We start from the raw sequence: 26,153 nt of genomic DNA on the forward strand, positions 1-26,153 counted from the left end.
TTCCTGGAATTGTACCCCTTGGCTGGAAGATGAGCAGATGGTGTAAGTTCATTTGTGGCTTTGGAATGAAGGCTTTTTTTTTTTAATAGAAAAACTGATGGATTTCTCATGGGCTGCTGCCCAAGTCTTGGCTAAATTTTGTCAAGACCTTGTATGTTTCTCATGTCACTTCGTCATCCAGATCTCAGTCATAAATAAATAAGTCCGTTGGAATCTCTGATCCTTTCCTTCCCAGAAATAGAATGAGTCACCCAGCTCCTCAGCCTCTCACTCTCAGGAGCCACTGAGAGTGTGGCTAGAGGGGACTCTGCCCTACGGGAAACCCCAGAAAGCCTCTGCCCCAGCCCTGCTCTGCAGTCCTCCGGCTTTCGAGAACAGAGTTCCAGTCCCAGTAGGGGGTGGAGGAGCTCTGCTCGTGACTGGAAAAGCCAAGAGAACTTCTCCTAAGAGGGCCAAGAAACTTCCCAGAGCTTTGAGGAACAGTGAGCAAGGGTGTCCTTGCCCCCGTTGAGCCTACTGGGTCACCCCTGAAGAACAGAGGCCACGCAGGTGCTTGGGCTGCGTCCTGAGGGCTATGTCCTGGGGATAGAGCCTGTTTGGAAAAAAGGGCTTTGAGAGCCAGCTCTGATGGCTTCGTGGTTAAAGTTCGTCACTGCTCCAGCGGCCCGGGTTTAGTTCCCAGTCACAGAACCACACCACTCGTCTGTCAGTAGCCATGCTGTGGCAGCGGCTCACATAGAAGAACTAGAAGGACTTACAACTAGAATATACAACTATGTACTGGGGCTTTGGGAAGGAGAAAAAAAGGAGGAAAATTGGCAACAGATGTTAGCTCAGGGCGACTCTTTCCCAACAAAATAAATAAATAAATATTTTTTTTAAAAAAATGGGCTTTGGGGGCAGGCCTGGTGGCACAAGCGGTTAAGTGCATGCTCTGCTGCAGTGGCCTGGGGTTCGCCAGTTCAGATCCCAGGTGCACACCAACGCACCGCTTGTCAAGCCATGCTGTGGCGGCGTCCCATATAAAGTAGAGGAAGATGGGCATGGATGTTAGCCCAGGGCCAGTCTTCCTCAGCAAAAAAGAGGAAAATTGGCAGATGTTAGCTCAGGGCCGATCTTCCTCACAAAAAAAAAAAGGGGGCTTTGAACTGGAGGTAGAAATCCCCAGGAAAGCTCATCGTGCACCTTCTCTTTGCTCTAGTTTGCTTAGGGTCAGCCCTCACACCTCATCTAGCCCCAGGCCAGAATTGGGGAGCAGCGAGAATTGGAGTCCGAGTGCACTCACGCTGACCTCCCGGAAGCTTTGGCTTGAGCCCCGTTCCAGGCCTCGCTCCTCTGCAGCACCGATACACTGGGGCTGCCAGTTCCTCTCCAGGCACCCTGCCCACCCAGTTTGATGGGTTAGGGACCACTCCCTCCCCGGGGGCAATTTCTAGCCTGGCACTAGCGTCACCACACCTGGCACTGACAGCCCTCACATTCCAGGGCATTGTCCAGAATGTTGATGGTTGAGAGATGTCTCTGGAAAATAAGCAGAGTTAAAAAATAACTAACCAGTGCCTCCCATCCCACCACCCCAGCTCCCTCCCTTGAGTGCAAGCTCAAGATGGAGGGTGCTGAGAAGGCTACCAAGGGCTTCTCAGCCATCCCTCCACCATGAGGGCAGTGCCATCCTGACCCCAAGGAGGCAGGGGCACCACACCAGGTCTCAGTCTCTCAGGCTGATGTTCCTTGGTGGTGACAGGGGCAAATAATAGCTCCAGTGTCCTGAGGTTGTCATGAAGATAAAAGGAGGTAATGTGAGGGAACTCTCAGGAGTGCTGGAATGTTCTGCAGCTCGATCCAGGTGTGGGTAACGTGGGTGTATACACGTGGCAAAATTCATTGAGCTGGTCACTTAGGATTTATGTGTTTTGCTATATGTAAATAGTATCTCAATAAAGTAGTGTTGGCATGAAAAAGAGCAAAAACTGAGATAACAGATGTGCAAAGGCACTTTGTACTCTGTAAACCATTTGTTAACATGGATTTTTAAAAACTTTTAGTGACGTGTAGCACTATCCTGACTTGTCACATCACGAATTCGTTTTGCCTATTTTTGAACTTCATGTAAATGGAATCATACAGTATAGACTCATGTTCATTTGCTTTTAAACTCAACATTATGAGATTCATCATGTTGTATCAATAGGTTGTTCATTCTCATTGCTGTATAGTATTCCACTGTGTGACTACACCATTTATTTCTGCAGTCTCTGTTGGTGGCGGGCATTTGGGCAGTTTCCGGTTTGGGGCTATTACAAAGAGTGCTGCTGTGAACATTTTTGTCTTTGGGTAAATGTACATTTGCATTTCTGTTGGGTACAGGTTTCCCCCACTATCCAAAAGTTTGCTTTAAGCTGATTGTCTTTTACTACATTAGTACCTGTTTTCGCTAACTGAAAGAAATCCAAAAAGGAATTTTGCCTTTACAGAAAAGAGGGGAACAGTGAAAACAGCGTTCAGCGTTGGTTTTGCAGCCAGCTGTTCGTTATAGAAGCTGAGCAGTTGAGCATACTGTCCTATTTCAAGCCTTCCACGTCAGCCACATCAGACACAGCAGACGATGAACCTCAACCTTCAACCTTGAGGCAGGCAGACGTAGAAGGTGTAGACGTTAGTGACCTGTGTGCCCTGATGGATTCAGACCATGATGAGATGTTGACAGATGGCCTTCTCCCTCTCTCTCCTACAGCCCAGTCTCCTGTGCCTCCCACCACCCCAGCCTCCATGACTCGGCCTAACACCCCGTCATCACCACCATCACCTCTCAGCTTTCCCATGTGCTAGCTGTCTTCCCGATTCTGGTAAGTGAAACTACACTGTACAGGCATTTCTATTTTATACAGGCTATGTACTTATCATTCCTGCTTTTACTATATGTTAGTATTATTTTAGGGTTATGTGTTATTTGGTACAATTTGGTAGGTTATTTTTGGGGTCTGAGAATGCTCAAATTTTTTCCCATATAAATTAACTGTAATTGCTTCTTCACTTTAGGCCATTTTGGCTTACGAAAGGTTTCACAGGAACGCGCTACTTTCGATAGTGGGGGAAACCTGTATATACCTAGGAGGGGAACTGCTGGGTCAGGGAATGCATGTGTTCAGTTTGAGTAGATACATATTGTTGATTACTAAAGCATAATCCCACAGATTTCTTATTACCAAAATAACTAAACATACAAAGCTCTAAATGAGCTCATATATCGATTTCACACAGACAACGGCCACATCCCACCCCAGCACCATTCCGGAACTCAGGATTTTTGCCAGTGGTGTGGGCTTCCTGGTCTAGCCTACATCTCTATTGCTGCACTTGAAGGACACCAGTGCAGCTTGTTCAACAAGAATGAGAACTTTTCCGTCTGCCCCAGTTCTATGGCTTGGGCACTTCATCCCCAAGACCCCTGAATCTGGAGCCTTTACCATGGCCCCCAGAACCTCTGACCCTTCAAGTACTCTGAAGCCAAGGGTGATGAACCATACCCCAGAACTGGGGCAGGGTGTCGGGCAATTGTCACCTCAAGGGGTGTATTAGTCTGCTCAGGTGCCATTACAAAATACCATAGACTGAGTGGCTTAAACAACATAAAGTTTCTCACAGTTCTGGAAGCTGGAAGTCTGAGATCAGGGCACCAGCATGGTCAGGTTCTGGTGAGAGGTCTCTTCCTGACTTGCAGCCTCCTCACTGTGTCCTCACATGGTAGAGAGAGAGAGCAAGAAAGGGAGCTCTCTGGTGTTTCTTCTTATAGGGGCACTAATCCCATCATCACAGCCCCACCCTCATGACCACATCTGACCCTAATTACCTTTCAGAGGCCCCATCTTCATATGCCATCACATTGGGGGGGTCAAGGCTTCAATATATGAATTTGAGGGGGACAGAGTTTGGTCTATAGCAAGGGGCAAGAAAGCCTTGCCCATTTCTGTGCTGGCTCGGAGTCCTGGAGGAGATAGATAGGACGCCTCAGGGGCAGACCACCTGAGCCTGGTTTGGGTCAAGCATGAGACAGTGGAGAGTTTTCCAGTGGGAGGAGGGGCTGTCTTTTCCTACTTCCATCAGCTCTCTGGCTGCTTCACCACTGTGTACCCAGTGTCTGTAAGCAAAGGGTCTGGCATGCAGTGTGCCCATCTAATTTCACCACCACTTGTCAGAGTTGGCATTCCAAGGAGAGGGAACCACATATAAAAGGCACAGAGGCATGAAGACTGCACAGTGTGTTCAGCCCCTGAAGGGCTGGAAGGTGGCCAGATTCAGGAATAAAATCCTGGGGGAGCAACTGTCTCTGTGACTATTCCAGCTCTGGCCTGCGTCGCCCTGATCTCATCTCTTCTCACAACAGCTGTTGAGTGTTTACTGTGGGCCATCTCTGAGCAGGGGTAACAGGATGAATGAGACGCAGCCCACTTCTCTTGGACCTGACTGTCTAGGAAGAGAGACCGACAAGTGAACAAGCAATACAGCATGACAGTGCTCTGACAAAAGGCTGTGGGCACCTAGCCAGACATGGGGGTCAGGAGAGGATTCTTGGAGGAAGTGATATCTTGTGATGGTTATTCTCCGTTTGCCGCCAAATCCATTCTCTGTCTTTCTATGCCCTTGAAAGTGATGAGGTTCAGGGCAGGCCGCCCCAAGATGTGCCACTCTGGTACGAGGGTTATTTCGAGCTGAAGACAAGAAAGGCTCAGAAGACTCTGAAAGAAACTTTGACCTCCCCCCCACTAACTGCCTAAAAGGATTTAAGATAGAAGGCCTGTCCCCAGGACAGGCCATCACCATAGATAACTCTGGGTATAGATAGACTAGGAGGGTCCTTGCTAAGCCCATTCTTATCAAGGTTCTGTTTACCAAACACTTACATTTGTAAGGGATATCTCTATTTGTAAGGTATCTCCCGCTCTGTACCAGGAAGAAAGGGGATGACTTATCTCTAGAAACTCTTATCAATGCAGAAAGTGAGGACTTAAATCTGCATATTAACCTTACTCTTGTTTACTGTGCTTTTCTGGTAATCTCCCATAGCTGACTCCCCCACAGCCAACATCCTCCTTTGTCTGCCTGAATACGCTATTTAAGAAGAGAACCTCCACCATTTTGTTGAGTTATCTAGTCTTTCCTGGGTCTCTTCCATATATACATGTTATAAACCTTTGTTTTATTTTCTCCTGCTATTCAGTCTCATTCCAATTTAATTTGTAGCCCAGCCAGAAACGACCCAGAGTAGGTAGAGGATAGTCTTCCTCCCCTTCGAAAGTGACCTTTAAGAGACTTCATCAGCCAGGCTCCCTTGCCTCTCTGGCTTCCAGGTGGGTCCAGCCAATCAGAAGGACAGGCAGCAGACTGAGTGGTGGGAAGAAAAAGGAGGGAGTCTTTATTCCTCTTGCTTTCTGCTCCACTGTGGTTCTGGCAATAATTGGAAACTTTCATGGCCACAGCTCCTGTCAAGTGGCCCCTTTCCATGGTGCCAGCTCTTGCCAGGCTCCAGTAACATTCCTCCACCTACCCCTTCGGACCTACGGGTGTTAATGGCTTTCTGCTGTTGCTAGTTCCTGGATGCCTCAACATCCCTTGCTAATTCTCTTAATCCTGCCAACACCTTTGTAAATGGTACCTTCAATAAAAAGTCTCCCCCCAAAATCTGCATAAATAAAATAAAAAAGTGCTCACAAAAGGATAGGAATATGTTGAAAGGACACAGGAGCCAACCTGAAGGAGCTCCCAATGGCCGCAGTTAGAACAATTTGAACAACAAAATAAATAGCAACAGTATTGGATTATAACTCATAGAATAAAATAAATATCCAGGAGTCCATACTGATATTAATAAATAACCGAATAAATAAATAAATGAGGGAGAAGGGACAGCTCTTCCTTGCAGAAGAATTCCAATCAATAACTGTAGAATGAATGAAGGAAATATAAACAACACAGCAATAACTGTTGCAGGCAAGATCTACCAATGGATGCTAAAATCAGTGGGCAAAAGTTTGAAGAGAAACAGGAGGGACACATAGTTTCAAAGTATCTTCTCCAAGATATTTATTAATAACAAAGGGAAAAATAGTAATTTTACAGTGAAAAAACATAGCACAAACCACCTTAACCAATGATCAGAGTTAACATCATCAGTAATAAAACACATTGACATCCTGTAACCCCCGATATGATGAGAGGGGCACAACATCACTTCTGTGGCATTCTTGCCAAAAATGCATAACTTCAATCTAATCATGAGAAAACATCAGACAAACCCGAATCAAGAGATGCTCCACAAAATACACTACCAGTACACTTCAAGAGTGTCAAGGAAGGACAAGAGAAGACTGAAGAACTGTCAGAGATTGGAGGAGACTAAAGAGACATAACAATTAAATGCCATGTGGAATCTTGGGTTGGATCCTGAAACAGAAAAAAAACATTTGTGAAAAAACTGGTGACATTTGAATTAAGTCCACAGTTTAGTGAATAGCATCATATCAAGGTTAAATTCCTGGTTTGGGTCATTGTACATTAGCCTTCCCTTATCTGCGGTTTCACTTTCTGCTGTTTCAGTTACCCATGGTCAACCACAGATTGAAAATATTAAATGGAAAATTCCAGAAATAAACGGTTCATAAGTTTTAAATTGCTCACCATTCTGAGTAGTGTGATGAAATCTCTAGGTGTTTTGCTCTGTCCCACCTGGGACTTGAATCATCCCTTTGTCCAGCGTATCCATGCTGTATATTCCACCTGCCCATTGGTCACTTGGTAGCTGTCTGGGTTATCATATCGACTGTTGTAGCATCACAGTGCTTATGTTCGAGTCACTCTTATTTTACTTAATGAGCCCAAAGTGCAAAAGCAATGACGCTGGCAATTCAAATATGCCAAAGAGAAGCCATAAAGTGCTTCCTTTAAGTGAAAAGAATATAGTGTGTATAGGATTGGGTACTATCCGTGGTTTCAGTCATCCACTGGGGGTCTTGGAACATATCTCCTGTGGATAAGGGGGGACTACTGTACTATACTTATGTAAGATGTTAAAATGAGGGGAAGCTGGGTGAAGGGTATGTGGGAAATCGCTGTACTATTTTTGCAACATTTTTGGAAATCTGAATTCAAAATACAAAATTAGGTTCTGATTCTGGTTAAGATGGAGTAAGTACATTCTATCCTGCTCCTTTCACTAAATGCAGCTAAAAATCCTGGGCAGAATGCATGGAGCAGCTTACCTGAGAACTCTGAAAAGTAGATGGTGGCAGGCAGACTGGGGAAGTATACCAGAACTCAAAGTATGACCAATCCAACGGTGAGATGCCTAGGCTTTTTTACTTCCCTTATCTCCTGGCCTGGATTCAAAGGCAGTACAAATCCCAGAATTGTGCACCAGATCAGATGTGGACAGAAAGATCTTAAAGATATGCATTCCCTTTCTGGTCCAAGGAATGCGATGGGGAGCCCTATGGGACAGAGAAAGTGGAGAAATACCCTTTTCCTTCAACTCCAACTCCCAAGCAAGCTCCAGTTCCAAAGCTGCAGTCCCATGGCAGCAGCAATGGCAACAGTGGCTAAGCAGGTACCTAAAATTTCTCTTTGACCAAAGGAATCCCTTTCTCTGACCAGAGAAACTGTGGTACAAAGAGCATAGGGGAGGGGGCCAGCCCCGTGGCTTAGTGGTTAAGCGCTTGCACTCTGCTACTGGTGGCCCAGGTTCAGATCCCGGGTGTGCACAGACGCGCCACTTGTCGAGCCATGCTGAGGCGGCATCCCACATACAGCAACTAGAAGGATGTGCAACTATGACATACAACTATCTACTGGGGCGCATAGGGGAAATCCCTGTTGCTTTTTTTGTTCTTCTGTATACCATCCTGCAGCTTGACCCCAGAAGCAGACTCAGTCATGGGAATTACGTGGCAGAGCAGAGAGCCTAAGGCCCAGGCTTTCTAGCCACAAGACCAGGATTGGGGCTCCCTTGGAGCTGGAGAGAATGGAGCAATCGCAAGGAGAAGGGAATTTGAGAAAGGGATCACATAAAGTTGTGCATAAAGTCCTGGGCTCACCCCCAAGCTCCAAATGTTGGCTCTGACTCTAAAGAGTATACCAAAAGTTTTGACAACTGAACTATGGAGTAGACCACTGCCTAGGTTCCAGGTTGGCCCCTGAGTGGCACACACATGGGACAGATCTGAATAGCACTTCAAGTTATTTGAAAACTAAACTGGCATTGGAACCACAGCCTACAGAAGATGGGTCAGAACTCATGGCCTGAACCTACCTCAATTGATTACCTGCTAAAATAGTCAAACAAACAAACAAATCAACATATTCTATAGGATTCAAGCAGGACTCAGAGTGTCATAACATAATATTCTAATGTCCAGGATATAATTCAAAATTTCTTGGCATATGAAGAACCAGGAAAATCTCAATAACTCACAAGGGAAAAGACAATCAACAGATGCCAACCCTGAGATGACCCAGATGTTGGAAATATCAGAAAACACTTTAAAGCAGGTATTATAACCATGCTCCAAGGAGTATGGGCGCTCTTGGAATGATAGAAAGTGTTAGTAGAGAAATGGAAGCTATAAAAATAAACCAAGTGGAAGCAATTTTAGAATTAAAAATTAGAATAACTAGAGGCTGGCCCAGTGGCATAGTGGTTAAGTTCATGCACTCTGCTGTGGCAGTCTGGGGTTTGCAGTTTCAGATCATGGGTGTGGACCTACATACAGCTCATCAAGCCATGCTATGGCAGCATCCCACATATAAAATAGAGTAAGATGGGTACAGATGTTAGCTCAGGGACAATCTTCCTCAAGCAAAAAGAGGAAGATTGGCAACAGATGTTAGCTCAGGGCCAATCTTCCTCACCAAAAAAAAAAGGTAAAAACACAATAAATGGTAGATTTAAAAAAATAAATTAGAATAACTGAAATAAGATATAAAAATTTGCTGGATGAGCTCAATAAAAATGAAGACGACACAGGAAACAGTCAGTGAACTTGAACATAGATCAAGAAATTATCTGATCTGAACAACAGATCCCACAGACAGGAAAAGATTTTTTTTTAAGTGAACAGATCTCAGGGGTTAGACCAAAAGTTTAATATTCATGTCTTTGGAGTCTTAGGAGGAGAGGAGAAGGAGAATGATGAAGAAAAAAATATTTGAAAAAATAATATCTGAAAACTTGAAGAAAGACATGAGTGTTAAGTTTCAAAAAGCTTGTTGAAACCAAAACATTATAAACTCAAAGAAATCCACCCTAGACACATCATAATCAAACTTCTGAAAAGCAAAGACAAAGAAAAAAAGCCACTTAAAGAGAGAAAAACACTGCATTGCATACAGAGAAATAATGATTCAAATGACTGAAGATTTCTCATCAGAAACCATAATGCTAGAAGGTTTAAAAATAACATTTATTAAGTGCTGAAAGAGAAAAACTGTCAATGCAGAATTCTATATCCAGTGAAAATATCCTTCAGGAAGGTAGGCAAAATAAAGACATTCTCAGATGAAGGAAACCTAAGAGAATAGGCCACTGGCAGACTTGCTCTAAAAAGTTCTTCAGACAGAAGAAAAATGATACCAGAGGGAAATGTGGAACTTTAGGAATAAAGGAAAAGGGGGCCAGCCCCATGGCGTAGCGGTTAAGTGCATGTGCTCCACTGCGGGCGGCCCAGGTTCAGATCCTGGGCACACATCAATGCACTGCTTGGTAAGCCATGCTGTGGTGGTGTCCCATATAAAGTGGAGGAAGATGGGCACGGATGTTAGCCCAGGGCCAGTCTTCCTTGGCAAAAAAAAAAAAAAGAGAGAAGGATTGGCAGATGTTAGCACAGGGCTGATCTTCTTCACAAAAAAAAAAAAAAAAAAAAGTGGAGGAAGATAGGCACAGATGTTAGCCCAGGGCCAGTCTTCCTCAGCAAAAAGAGGAGGATTGGCATGGATGTTAGTGCAGGGCTGATCTTCCTCACAAAAAATTTAAAAAAGGAATGAAGGAAAAGAAATAGAAATGGTAAATATCTGAGTAAATAGAATAGAGTATTTTTCTCCTCTTATGTTCTTTAAAATACATATGACAGTTGAATACAAAAATTATAACACTGCCTGAGAGAGTTTTTAATGTATATAGATGTAATATATATGATAACTACAACATAAGGAAGAGGATAAAGGGTCTTATATGGTGGTAAGTTTTCTACATTCCTTTTGAAATGATAAAATATTGGTTCTAAGTAGACTGTGGAAATTTATGTATATGTATTACAATCTCTAGAGCAACCATTAAAAAACTATACATTGAAATATAGTAAAAAACCCAACAAATAAATTAAAGTAGAATGTTTAAAAATATTCAAATAATCCAAAAGAAGGCAGAAAAGGAGAAACAGTGGAACAAAAAGATATAGGGTTCAAACAGAAAACAAATAGTAACATGGTAATTCTAGATCCAAATGTATCATAATCACATTAAATGCAAATGGTTTCAACACGCTGATTAAAAACAGATTGTCAAGTTAGATTTTAAAAAAATGAAAACCAAGTATATCCTATCTAAAAGAAATCTACTTTATATATAATATAAGCAAGTTAAAAGTAAAAGGATGGAAAAAGATATACCATGCAACCATTAATCAAAAGAAAGCTGAAATAGCTATATTATTATCAAACAAAGAAAAAAAAAAGAGCAAGAAAGATTACCAGGGATAAAGAGAGACATTACAAAATGATAAGAGGACCAATTTACCAAGGAGATAGCAATCCTAAATATGTATAAGTGTACAAATCCAAAATATGTGAAGCAAAATCTGATAGAACTGAAAAGAGAAATTAATGAATCCACAATTATGGTTGGAGACTTGAACACTCCTCTCTCAGTAACTGATAGAACAAGTAGAGGGAAAACCAGCAAGGATATGGAAGAACTGAGTAACACCATCAATCAACTGGATCTAATTGACATTTGTACCACAATCCATCCAATAATAGCAGAATATATATTGTTTTCAAGTGCACATGGAACATTCACCAAAATAGACCATAGCCTGTGTCATTAAACAAACCTTAACAAATTTAGAAGAGTTGAAATCATACAAAATGCGTTCTTTGTCCACAATGAAATTAAACTAGAAATCAACAACAGATATCTAGGAAATTCCCAAATACTTACTTAGAAATTAAACAGCACATGTTTAAATAATTCATAGGTCAAAGAGAAAGACTAAAGAGATATTAGAAAATATTTTAAACTGAATGAAAATGAAAATATAACATACCAAAATTTATGGGATGCAGATAAAGCACAGTGCTTAGAGGGAAATTTATAGCATTAAATTTTTATATTAGAAAAGAAGTGAGGTCTCAAATTAATTACATCGCTTCCATATTACGAAACTAGAAAAAGAAGAGTAGAATAAGCCCAAAGCAAGCAGAAGGAAGGAAACAATAAAGATAAGGGCAGAAATCAGCGACATGTAACACAGAAAGCCAAGAGAGAAAATCAATGAAACCAAAGCTAGTTCTTTGAAAAGATCAATAAAATTGATAAACCTTTAGCCAGACTGGCGAAGAAACAAAGAAAGAAGACACAAATTATCAACATCATGAATAAAAGAGTAGTTATCATAACAGCCACAATAGACATTAAAAGGATAATAAAGGTGTGCTACAAACAACATTATGTAGGTAAATTTCATGACTTAGCATTCCTGGAAAGCCACAAACTACCCAAGAGAAAATAGAAAAATGGAATGGTCCTATATCTAAGAAAGAAATTGAATTTGCAGTTAAAAACCATCCCACAAAGAAAACAAAATGCATCACAGGCCTAAATGTAAAATGTAAAACCATAAAACTTTTAGAAGAAAACATAAGAGAAAATCTTCATAGCCTAGAAAGGGTTAGATGAAGAGTTCTTCGACATGAGACCAAAAGTTGATCCATAAAAAATAAAATCAGTAAATCGGTCTTCACCAAAATTAAAAATATTTTGGTCTTCAAAAGACACTGTTGGAGAGGATTCTGGGAAGAGGGTGGAGTAGGAAGTACCAGGAATCCATCTCCCCCTGCCAGACAACAATTGCACAGACATAATCTGTCTGATGTAATAATTTTGGAAATCTGGAGTCTATTCCAAGGCTTGCAACTTCCAGGGGAAGGCTTGGAGGGTAAATTGTGGTTAATTTTGATCAATTTCAGCTGATAGCATGGTATCAGATACCTATCTCTCAGATCCATGGCAGGTAACTGTGCACATGTTCCTGGAGCAGCTTGCAGGAGCCAGGGTGGGCATAAGGATCCTGTCCTACAAAAACTGGGGATGTGTGTTCTGATCACTGATTGCTGCTTCTGATCTTGGAGGTGCAGAAAGGTAAGAGTGCAGCCATTGTTGCACCCCTCTCCCCACCGTTGCAAGCCCCTCCCCCTCAGGCTGAAGCAACGTCTAGGTGATTTAAAGGGCCAGCACTTTTTTATTTTTTATTTTATTATTATTTATTTATTTTTTATTGAGGAAGATTGTCCCTGAGCTAACATCTGTGCCCATCTTCCTCTATTTTGTATATGGGACACTGCCACAGCATGGCTTGATGAGCGGTGTATAGGTCCGCACCGGGGACCCGAACTTGCAAACCCCTGGGATGCTGAAGCAGAGCGTGAGAACTTAACCACTATGCCACCGGGCTGGCCCCATCAGCACTTTTGTTAAATCCCCTCCTCTATTTTTCTCTTTTTCCCCTTTTGGGAACCAGATATTTAAAGTATAAGACATTCAAAAACAACTATATATACAGGGGAATTTAGAAAGTCACTGCACACACTCAGGGACAGATTTTAAAAAGCCCTGAGAAGAACATAAGTTTACACCTCAGGCTGTCCCTGGTGCAGACACAGCCTACAACAATCAAAAAACAAAAACACAGGGTGGGAGAGAAGAAGGAAAAACAAAAACAAAAACAAAAATCAGCAAACCTGGGGAAAGGGGAGAATCTAATCTCCAGAGTTACTACATTATTAGATGTAAATGTCTAGTTTTCAATAAAAAAAAGAATCACAAGGCATACAAAGAAACAGGAATATACAGCCCATTCAAAGGAAAAAAATAAACCAACAGAAACCATTCCTGAGAAAGACCAGATGGCAGACAGACTTGCTAGACAAAGACTTTAAAACAACTCTCTTAAAGATGCTCAGAGGAAGATGTGGAGAAAGGCAAGAAAACAATGTATGAGCAAAATGGAAATATCAATAAAGGGAAAACCTAAAAAGAAAATCTGGTGCTGAAAAGTATAATAGCTGAAGTGAAAAATTCACTAGGCTTCAAAGGCAGATTTGAGCAGGCAGAGGAAAGAATCAGCAAACTTGAAGATAGAACAATGGAAATTATCAAGTCTGAGAAACAGAAAGAAAAAAGATTGAAGAAAATTGAACAGAGCCTAAGGGACCTGTGGGACACCATCAGCAGACCAACATATGCATTGTGGGAGTCCCAGAAGGAGAAGAGAGAGAGAAAGGGGCAGAGAGAATATATGAAAAAATAATGGCTGAAAACTTCCCAAGTTTGATGAAAGACATGACTATAAACATCCAAGAAGCTCAAAAAACTCCAAGTATGGTGAACTCAAAGAGATCCACACTGAGACACATAATCAAAGCGTAAAAAGACAAAGACAAAGAGAGAATCTTGTATGCAGCAAGAGAGAAGTGATTTGTCACAAGGAAGGGATCCTTAATAAGATTATCAGCAGATTTCTCATTAGAAACTTTGAAGGCCAGAAGGCTGATATATTCAGAAGGCTAAAAGAAAAAAACCTGTCAACCAAGAATCCTATATCCAGCAAAACTGTCCTTCAAAAGTGAGGGAGAAATTAAGACATTCCCAGATAAACAAAAGCTAAGAGAGTTTATTACTACTAGACCTACCCTGTAAGAAATGCTAAAAGGAGTCCTGCAGGTTGAAATGAAAGGACACCAGACAGTAACTTGAAGCAGTAGGAAGAAATAAAGATCTCAGTAAAGGTCGATACATGGGCAATTATAAAAGCTAGTATTATTTTAACTTTGGTTTGTAGCTCTACATTTAATTTTCTACATACTTTAAGAGATTAATGCATAAAACATTATTTATGTTTTTGGATACACAATGTATAAAGATGTAATTTTGTAACATCAATAACTGAAAAGGGGTGGGGATGGAGCTATATAGGAGCAGAGTTTTGTATGCTATTTAAGTTAAGCTGTATAAATTCCAATTGGAATCTTATAATGTTAGGATGTTAAATATAATCCCCATGGTAAACATAAGGAAAATAGCTATAGAATATACACAAAAATAAATGAAAAGGGAATTAGAACGTTTTACTATAGAAAATCAACTAAACACAAAAGAAGACACTAATGCAGGAAATGAGGGACAAAAAAAGCTGTCAAGGCATATACAAAACAAAGCAAAATGACACAAGTCCCTCCTTAATAATTATTTTATTATTTTTTATTTTTTATTTTTTTATTTTTTCCCCCAAAGCCCCAGTAGATAGTTGTATGTCATAGATGCACATCCTTCTAGTTGCTGTACGTGGGACGCAGCCTCAAAATGACTGGAGAAGCGGTGCATCAGTGCGCGCCCGGGATCTAAACCCGGGCCGCCAGCAGCGGAGCGTGTGCGCTTAACCACTAAGCCATGGGGCCGGCCCATTTAATAATTATTTTAAACGTAAATGGGTTAAACTCTCCATCAAAAGTCAGAGATTGGCAGAATGGATTAAAAAAAAAATCATCCAACTATATACTGTCTACAAAAGACAGTTTATTTATTTATTTTTTTGTGTGAGGAAGATCAGCCCTGAGCTAACATCCATGCTAATCCTCCTCTTTTTGCTGAGGAAGACCGGCTCTGAGCTAACATCTATTGCCAATCCTCCTCCTTTTTTTTCCCCCAAAGCCCCAGTAGATAGTTGTATGTCATAGATGCACATCCTTCTAGTTTCTGTATGTGGGACGCCGCCTGGGCATGGCCGGAGAAGTGGTGAGTTGGTGCACGCCTGGGATCCGAACCCGGGCCGCCAGTAGCGGAGCATGCACACTTAACCGCTAAGCCACGGGGCTGGCCCCTAAAAGACAGTTTAAAATTAAAAGATGAAAAAAAATGATATTCCATGAAAATAGTAACCAAAAGAGAGTAGTGTTGGCTAAATAAGCCAGTCACAAAAAGGCAAATACTGTATGATTCCACTTATATGAGGTCCCTAGAGTAGTCAAATTCACAGAGACAGAAAGTAGAATGGTGGTTGCCGGGGAATAGGGGTAGGGGGGTGTGGTGAATTACTGTTTAATGGGTAAAGAGTTTCAATTTTGCAAGAAGAAGAGTTCTGGAGATGGATAGTGGTGATGGTCGGATAACCTGAATGTACTTAATACCACTGAACTGTTCACTTAAAAATGGTTAAGAGGGCCGGCCCAGTGACATGGTGGTTAAGTGCGCACACTCTGCTTTGGCAGCCCGAGGGTTCACAGGGTCGGATCCCCAGTGTGCACCGATGCACTATTTGTCAGGCCATGCTGTGGTGGCGTCCCATATAAAGTAGAGGAAGATGGGCACGGATGTTAGCCCAGGGCCAATCTTCCTCGGCAAAAAGAGGAGGATTGGCATCGGATGTTAGCTCAGGGCTGATATTCCTCACCAAAAAAAAAAAAAAAATGGTTAAGATAGTAAATTTTACGTTATGTGTATTTTACCCCAATAAAAAAATGTACTATTAAATTTTTAAAAAGACACTGTTAAGAGATTGAAAAATAAGCTACAGACTGAGAGAAAATATTTGTAAATTACATATCCAGCAAAGGACTTCTGTCCAGAATATATAAAGAACCCCTAATACTCAATAATAAGAAAACAAACATAACAAAATACCCCGAATAGCCAAAGGAATCATGAGAAAAAAGAACAAAGGTGGAAGTATCACACTCCCTGATTTCAAAATATACTACAAAGCTATAGTAACCAAAACAGGGTGGTACTGGCACAAAACCAGACACACAGATCAATGGAACAGAATCGAGAGCCCAAAAATAAACCCACACATCTATGGACAGCTAATTTTTGACAAGGGAGCTGAGAATATACAATGGAGAAAGGAAAGTCTCTTCAATAAATGGTGCTGGGAAAACTGACAGCTACATGCAAAAGAATGAAAGTAGACCATTATCTTACACCATACACAAACATCAACTCAAAATGGATTAAAGACTTTACTGTAAGACCTGAAACCATGAAACTTCTAGAAGAAAACATAGGCAGTACACTCTTCGACATCAGTCTTAGCAACACATTTTCAAGTACCATGTCTGACTGGGCAAGGGAAACAACAGAAAAAATAAACAAAGGGGACTACATCAAGCTAAAAAGCTTCTGCACAGCAAAGGAAACTGTCAACAAAACGAAAAGACAATCTAACAATTGGGAGAAGATATTTGCAAACCATATATCTGTTAAGGGGTTAATATCCAAAATTTATAAAGAACTCACACATCTCAACAACAAAAAAACTAACAACTCAGTTAAAAAATGGACAAAAGATCTGAACAGACATTTCTCCAAAGAAGATATACAGATGGCCAAAAGGCACATGAAAAGATGTTCAACATCACTAATGATCAGGAAAATGCAAATCAAAATTACAATGACATATCACCTCATGTTTGTCAGAATGGCTATAACTAACAAGACAGGAAACAGCAAGTGTTGGAGAGGAAATAGAGAGAAGGGAACTCACACAGACTGCTGGTGGGAGTGCAAACTAGTGCAGCCACTATGGAAAACAATATGGAGACTCCTCAAAAAACTAAGAATAGAACTACCATACGATCCAGCTATTCCACTGCTGGGTATTTATCCAAAGAACATGAAAACACGAATGCGTAAAGGTACATGCACCCCTATGTTCATTGCAGCATTACTCACAATAGCCAAGACGTGGAAGCAACCTAGGTGCCCATCAAGGGAGGAATGGATAAAGAAGATGTGGTATATATACACAATGGAATACTACTCAGCCATAAGAAACGATGAAATCCAGCCATTTGTGACATGGATGGACCTTGAGGGTATTAAGCTAAGTGAAATAAGTCAGAGGGAGAAAGTCAAATACCGTATGATCTCACTCATAAGTAGAAGATAAAAACAACAACAAACAATCACATAGAGACAGAGATTGGATTGGTGGTTACCAGAGGGGAAGGGAGGAGGGCAAAAAAGATGATCAGACACATATGTGTGGTGATGGATTAGTCTTTGGGTGGTGAACATGATGTAATCTACACAGAAATTGAAATACAATGATGTACACCTGAAATTTATATAATGTTATAAACCAATGTTACCACAATAAAAAAAAGAAAACAGACAAGCTAGTTTTTCAAATGGGCAAAAGGTTTGAACAGATATTCCACCAAAGAAAATAAATAGATGGCAAATAAGCACATGAATAGATGCTCAACATCATTAACAACTAGGGAAAAACAGAACAAAATCACAATGAGATACAAATATAATATTAGGATGGCTAAAAGAAAAAACATGCTGACAACACCAAGTGCTGGTGAGGACGTGGAATAACTGGAACTCAGATATTGCTGATGGGAGTTCACAATGGCAGGGCCACTCTGGAAAACAGTTTGGCAGTGTCGTATAAAGTTAAACATATACTTACCATATGACCCAGCAATCCTACTCGTAGATGTTTACCCCTGGAGACATAAAACTTATTTTCACAGAAAAACTTGTACACAAATGTTTACAGCAGCATTATTCATAATCATCAAAAACTAGAAACCCCCCAAATATCCTTCAACATGTGAATGGAGAAACTAACTGTGGTACATCCATACAATGAGATATTTACTCATCAATAAAAGGAATGATCTACTAACGCATGAAACAACAGCATCAACTCTCTAAGGCATACTGAGTGATAAGAAGCCAATCTCAAGAGGTTACATACTATATGGTTCCATTTATATGACATTCTGGAAAAGGCAAAACTATAGTGATAGAGAGCAGATCAGGGGTTGCAGGTGTTCAGGGTGAGGGGAGGGTGTGACTTATAAAGTAATACCCCTTGAGCGTGCATGTTTAGGGAATGGAAATATTCTGTATCCCGGTTGTGGTGGTGGTTACACAAATCTATATGTGTGTTAAAACTCAGAACTGTACACCCCAAAAAATTTAGTTTTACTGTATGTAAATTTTTTTTTTTCGTGAGGAAGACCGGCCCTGAGCTAACATCCAATGCCAATCTTCCTCTTTTTGCTGAGGAAGACTGGCCCTGGGCTAACATCCGTGCCCATCTTCCTCCACTTTATATGGGATGCCGCCACAGCATGGCTTGACAAGTGGTATGTCGGTGCGTGCCCGGGATCCGAACTTGCGAACCCCGGGCTGCTGAAGTGGAGTGCGTGCACTTAACTGCTGCGCCACCAGGCTGGCCCCTGTAAATTTTTTTTTTTTTTTTTTAAAGATTTTATTTATTTATTTTTTCCCCCCAAAGCCGCAGTAGATAGTTGTGTGTCATAGCTGCACATCCTTCTAGTTGCTGTATGTGGGACGCGGCCTCAGCATGGCCGGAGAAGCAGCGCGTCGGTGCGAGCCCGGGATCCGAACCCGGGTCGCCAGCAGTGGAGCGCGCTCACTTAACCACCAAGCCACGGGGCCGGCCCCTAAATTTTTTTTAATAAAAATTGAAAAAAGATTTTGCCAAGTGTGCTTCTGTTTTCTCCCAGGCCCCTGACAGATCCAATCACTAAAGAGATTTGGAGGATGGAAACTAGCCAGAGGAAGGGGAAGGAGAAGAATGGTTTTGACAAAGACAAGAGCATATGCAAAGGCCGGGAAGTGAGAAAAAGACCCAGAAGGATCAGAAAAATGAAGGTGGCTCAGTGTGGCTGGAGTCAGAGTGTGAGGGAGAGAATGGCCCCCCGCACCCCCAAAAAAAGAGAGAGAGAGAGATAAGAAAGATAAAGCAGGAGCCACGCCCTGCCACCACACTGGGAATCTGGGCTTTTCTGAGGGCAACGGGGAGCCATTGAAGCAGAGATTCCTACCCAGCGATGTGCTCCAGAGTCATGTGGGGAGTGTTTTTAAACTACACACTCCCCTCCCGCGTGCCAGGCCTGTAAATCATTCTCCAGGGATTGAGCTGGAACCTAGATGTTTAGCAAAGGCGTCCCCAGAGATTCTGATGTCCCCTTAAAACATTTGCATTGTGATGATGATAATTGTTGAAGCTGCGTGCAGCTCCATGGGGGTTCATTATACCATTTCTTCTCTACTTTTGTGTTTTTTCAAAAATTCTGTAACCCCAAATCTTGCTTTGCAATTGTTCTCAATAGCAAAATACTAGAAAATGACCCAAATGTCTAGCAATGAGAGAATGGATTAAATGCATTGTGGTATTCACGAAATGGAATATTAGACAGCAATGAAAGCTCAAAAAACAGGCAAAACTAACCTTTAAGGTGGCATATCTGGGTGATAAAACTGTAAAGCAAGGAAGGGATAGTGATTACCTCTAGGAAGAGAGGCTGAGATTAGGACAGACTGTCTGATGGGCCTCCGGGATGCTGGCAAAGCAGTTCTTGACCCGAGAGATGGTTAGACATGTATTTGTGTTATAACTATTTATTAAATTATATGACCATGTGGTATGCGCTATTCTGTATTTTTTTTAAACTGGCACTGCAGAGTTTATCTAAACAGGAGAATAACACGACAAATTTGCCCTTTAGAAAGATCATTCTGACTTCTGAGTGGAGAACGGATTTGAGGGTGAGAAAAGTCAGGCCAGGCGGACCAGTTCTGAAACTGCTGCAGCAATTCAGGTGAGGGGCATATATGGATGGCCCCAACCAGGGAAGTGGCAGGAGGGTTAGGGAGAAGTGGGTGGATCTGAGGAATGCTTGGGCAATGGAGTCAACTGGAGTTAGTGTTTTGGGGGTGTTGATGATGGGGTGGGGGCAATGCAGGGAGTCAGGGGGACCAGGGCTGGCACCAAGCATGAGCTGCAAAGTCCTTCTTTTACTACCATCAGCCTTCTCCTGTAGTGCCCCTTCCGCCCACGCAGGGGGCTGGAAAGAGCATGCCTTTCGTCTCTTTTTCAAACAGTTTACATCGGGAGAAGACAAATGTGCTTCGGAACCACAAACCATGGAGTCTGAGCACACACAGCCATTATTCACCATTAGCAGTGTGGAGAGGAATCAATACCATAACACGGTGTAAAACTCAGAAATGTGCCCAGCCTCCACCCCATAACCCCAGTCCTGGGAATTTATCCTAAGAGAATATTTTTTAAAAGACTTACCCATCACCCAACTTCAACAACTGTCAACTCATGGCCAATCTTGTTTCATCTATACCCTGACCCACTTCTCCCTCTCGATTATTTTGAAGCAAATCCCAGACATCACTTCACTTCATTGGTAAATATGTATCTCTAAAAGGTAAGGAGCCCCCTCAAAAAGTAACTGCACTACTATTATCATGCTTTAAAAAAAGCAACCATAATTCCTTAACACCAGAGTGCTTGCGAGAACGAGCAAAAGCAATGTCTGACTCATAGAGAAAATTTTAAATTAAGAGTTGTAATCATCACTGAGTCATTGGTTCTTGACTGGTTGTTATTGATCTTTCCATGTAATGGGCTAACCTCTGTCATAGTGGCATTATGATGACACAGTGTGACCAGAGCCAGATGCTCTCCATATCCCTGGGAGGAGTGTGTGTGTGTGTGTTGTCTTTTTTAGCAGTAAAAATAAAAATATACAGTTAGAATTTTAAAACAAGAAATTTCATAATATTTGCAAAATAGTCATGCATACCTCATATGGTGGAAAATATATGTAAAAATATTTATGTGTCATGACAGATGATTGGATCAGCCCTTTCCCGCTAGCTTATAGGTTCTTTTACTTCCCAATTTTTTATTTAGGAAAAAATTTAAACCTGCTGAAGAGTTGCAAGAATAGACAACCCAAAGGATGGAGCCTGAGATACACAGGGGTTTATTTTTCTCATATAATGAGAGGTCCAGAGGAAGACAGCTCAGGCTGGGGCGCCGGTTTCACTGGGTTGTCCGGGATGTAGGCTCACTCATCTTTCTACTCCACCATTGTCAGCATATGGTTTTTGTCCATGTGGTCACAGATCAGTTCCTGCACCTTTGGGTGTCATCCTCCAAGTTCTAGGAGATAAAAAACAGTAGAGCCGAAAGTCTTCTCATGAGGTTTTGTTTGGGAGGGGACACCCACCCCAGGGGCTTCCACCTACATCTCATTGACCAGAACTGAGAGACAAGGCTACCCTAGGTGCAAGGCAGGCTGAGGAGCCAAGTATTCTTAGAGAGGCACATCCTGAACCATGCTGAGGTTCGGTTAATAAGGAAGAGTGGAAAGGGATATCTGTCACAGAGGAGGAGAGAATGGAGGCAGAAAGGCAGCCATTTCCGTGGTCTAGGCTGAAGGCAGCAAGAAGGGAAGGAACAACAGACGTGAGCAATATTCAGAAACAATGAGGCAGTCTTAAGTGACTGGCTAGTGGAGAGAGGTGGTGAAATAAGGAGTTGTCAGAGTGTCTCTGAGCTTTCTACCTTGGGAGAGTAGTGGAAGGATTATGGGGGAGGGGCAGAGTTTTATTTTTTGTGACAGTTTGCTATTATATGTCCATTGAAGCCATGGAATCATAAAACGGCACTTTAAATACATCATCCCTTTTTTTTTTCTAATTTTATTTATTTATTTATTTTCCCCCCAAAGCCCCAGTAGATAGTTGTATGTCATAGCTGCACATCCTTCTAGTTGCTGTATGTGGGACGCAGCCTCGGCATGGCTGGAGAAGCGGTGCGTGGCTGCGCGCCTGGGATTGGAACCCGGGCCGCCAGCAGCGGAGTGTGCGCACTTAACCACTAAGCCACGGGGCCGGCCCTAAATACATCATCCCTTAATTGCCACAAAAAGCATATAGGGCAGGTACTGTTATTCCTACTTCACAGTAAAGAAAGCTATGATTCAGAGGTTAAGGCATTTGCTGAAAGTCACAGTCAGTAAGGTGGTATTCTCTTGCTCCTGAAGGGACAGCATCTTACTTTTAGGAAGCAAAAGTGGTTTCATACTATAGATCCTTTCTCAGCAGGAAGACAGTAGGGGAGGATGGCTCTCAATACAGGAGCATCAAGGGAACAGGAAGCATGTATCTGCCTGGAGTGTGCCACATCTAGTGACCAGGAGAGAGTAGAAGCCCAGCCCTCTGTGACCTGTCCCTCATAAATTGGAAGTGAGGTGGCCAAATAAGAGTCATCAGCCTCAGCATCTCCTGCCCCACCTTTCATAGGTAAGAGACTGGCTCAGGGCCCTGTCAGAGGTTACATGTCTCTCCTTTAGGGCTTCCTTGGTACTTTAATTAGAGTAGTTAGCTAGGAATGTCAGGGAGGGCCTCTTTGAAGAGGCAACATTTTTGTTGAGACCTGAATGAGGAGGAGACAGCCTTGAGAAGAAAGGAGGTTCTAGCAGAAAGGATGAGGCTTGGCATGGTTAAGGGATTGAAATGAGGTTGGTATGAGAAGAACACAGTGGATGAGGGGAGGTTGGCAGGAACCAAATCAGGTAGAGTCTTATAAGCCATAATGGAGGCAGAGAAGCCAGTTAAGGAGGCTGGTAGAGTAGTTCAGGTGAGAAAGGAAGCTAACTTGGACCAGGATTTTAGCAGTGGTGAGGATGAAGTGGTCAGGTTTGTAAGTAGAACTTATGAGATTTGCTGATGAGTTGTATGAGAGAAAGAGAAAAAAGAAATGGTGTCTAAGCTTTTCACCTGTGTGACTAGGTGAATGACCATAATATTTAAGAGGTGGGGGAGGGACCCTGGAGAGGTCAGGGAAAGGGAAGGAGAAAAGACAAGTATCTGTGGCTATCCACCATCTATTCAGTTCTTTGGTTTAGATGGTGAGAAGTACCACATTATTTGAATATTTTAAAAGCTATTAAAATACTTAAGTATGTTAAGTATACTTAATATACTAGGGAGAAAAAACATATAATCATTTCTGCAAAGGCTGAAAAGGCATGTGACAAATTCAACACCTATTCTTGACAAAAACTCAAAATATGAATAGACTGATACCTTTAACACACTTAACATTATTCCAGCATCAAGCTTAATGGGCAAACAACGGAAGAATTCACAATTATTATTTAACATTGTGCTAGAGATACTAACCGAAGCAATTAGACAAGAGAAATAAATCAGAGGTCTAATAATTGGAAAAGAGGAAGTAAAACTATCATTATTTGCAGATGATGTAACTGTATACCTGGAAAAGCCAAGAGAATCTACTGAGAAATGACTATAAACAATATGAGAATTCAGTAAGGTAGCAGAAAATAAAATATACAGAAATCAATAGCTTTCATATATATGATTCCCAGCTAGAAAATATAATGGAGGAAGATACTCCATTTATAATAGCAACAAATAACATAAAATACCTAGGAATAAACTTCACATGAAATTTGCAAGATCTATATAAAGAAAACTTTAAAAACATTACTGAAGGTAAAAAAAAAAAAAGACAAGTTGAACAGTCATCATAAATGTCAATTATCCCTAAGTTAGTTTATAAATTAATGCCATCCCAAAAAAAATGACAGATTTTTAGAACTAGACAAACTGATTATAAATGTTGTTTTTAAAAAATAAACAAGGAAGAAGAGCCAAAAGAAAAAAAAGACCTATAAATAAAAAGCACTGAAGGGAGGACTAGATATTAAAGATATTAAAACATATTACAAAGCCTCAATAATTAAAACTATATAAAAACATATATATTAAAACATATTACATAGCCTCAATAATTAAAACTAGAACTGTGGTTCTAGCATATGACTCAAAAGGCCAGTGTTAACACAGTAGAAATTCCAGAAGTAAGTTTATATGTATAATGGGAATTTTGTATCTGACAATTGTTGGCCACATTGGAGACGGTTAACTATCTTCCCAATACATTCTCCCCTTCTTTTATGGTAGTAGAATGTGCCCAGCTAGATTACACTTCCCAGCCTCCCTTGCAATTAGATGTGGCCATGTGACTAAGATTTGCCAAAATGGCATATGAGTGAAGTGATGTGTGCCATTTCTGTACTGACACATGAAAATAGCTGGTGTGCCTCCTCCGAGCTCTTTTTCTTTTTTCTACTGTCTGCAATGTAGGTTTATTTGAACCACACAGAAGAGGGAAACACCCTAAATCAACAGTTCTCAAATGTGAACGGGCATCAGAATCCCCTGGCAGGCTTGTTAAAACACAAATCACCAGGGGCTGGCCCAATGGTGTAGTGGTTAAGTTCACATGCTCTGCTTCTGCAGCCTGGGGTTAGCAGGTTCAGATCCCGGGTGTGGACCTATGCACCGCTCATCAAGCCATGCTGTGGCAGGCATCCCACATATAAAGTAGAGGAAGATGGGCATGGATGTTAGCCCAGGGCCAATCTTACTCAGCAAAAAGAGGAGGATTGGCAACAGATATTAGCTCAGGGCTAATCTGCCTAACCAAAAAACAAAACAAAAAAAAGCCCACACACACACAAACTGCTGGACCCCATCTCCATTGTTTCTGAGTCAGCAGGTCTGGGGTGAAGTCCAAGAATTGCTATTTTTTTTCTTTTCTTTTTTTTTTTTTTTTTGGTGAGGAAGAACCTGTGAACCCCAGGCCGCTGAAGTGGAACGCACAAACTTAACCACTACACCACCAGGCTGGCCCCAAGAATTTCTATTTTTAACAAGTTCCCGGGTGATGCTGATGCTGCTGGTGTAGGGACCACATTTTGAGAACTATTGCCCTAAAGGTTGTGAAATAAAATGGAAGGAACCTCAATCCTGAATGACTGAGGGGAACAGTCACCCACTGACCTGAGAACACAAATTCTGAACTAGTAGGTAAAAGAAATCATTTTTGTTTAGGCCATGCCACCCTGAACACACCCAATCTGGTCTGATCTCAGAAGCTAAACAGAGTCAGGCCTGGTTAGCACTTGGATGGAAGAAATCATTTCTATCTTGTTTAAACCATTGTATGTCAGGGCCTCTTTCTTGCAACACTTTAACCCTACCCTAACTAATACATGTAGAGAAGACAGATATTTCAATAGATGGTGGTTGGTTCAAATGGAAAAAAATATTAGATCCATACGCTATTATCATACACCAAGATAAACTACAAATGGATAAAAAATTAACATGAAAATATGACCACAAAAGTAGAAATATAACTATAAAAGAAGAAAATGTGGAAGAATTCTTTTAGAACACGTTGGAGTAGGAAAAAAACTATGGCTCAATATTAAGAAGCCCTAAAAGAAAATATTGATGAACTAAACTACACATTAAAAAAAAACCAACTCTCTGCATAACCGAAAAACACACCACCATAAGCAAAGTGAAAATATAAATGACAAAGTGTTAAAAAAAAATTTGGCAACTCATATAACAAAAAGCTAATCTTCCTAATATAGAGAGTTTCTACATTCACTAGAAATAGACCAATAACACAAACGAAAAATTGGCAAAAGATATTTGTGAACAGATAATTCACAGAAAAAGAAATACAAATAGGCTTTAAACATATGGGAAGGGGTTTAAGCTCCCTCAGAAGACAACTATAAATTAAAACTATACAGGTAAAAAATAGAATTTCAATCACGTTGGCCAAAATACAAGTTTGACAACATGCTCCTAGACAAAGCTATGGGAAAAGAAGCACTCTTGTACATTGCTGGTGGAAGTGCAAATTGATACAACTCCTGTGGGGAACTTAATCATATATAGCCAAATTTCAATGGTTATTCTTATGTGTACAAAGTTAATCATTGCAATATTTTTGGTACTAGCAGATGATGGAAAATAACTTATATGTTGATCAATAGGAAGACAGTTGCATTATTGTGGTATAGCCACACAATAGAATATTCTGATTATGACACCGGCTCAACACAAGGTTGACATAAGGGAAGCCATATTGTAGAAAAGAAACCCTCTTGTGACTTTGAATGACCTCTGATTAACTAACCCAGATGTGCTC

This window comes from Ceratotherium simum, chromosome X (genome assembly GCF_057802395.1).
Source record: "Ceratotherium simum simum isolate JZ-2026a chromosome X, ASM5780239v1, whole genome shotgun sequence".
NCBI lineage: Eukaryota > Metazoa > Chordata > Mammalia > Perissodactyla > Rhinocerotidae > Ceratotherium > Ceratotherium simum.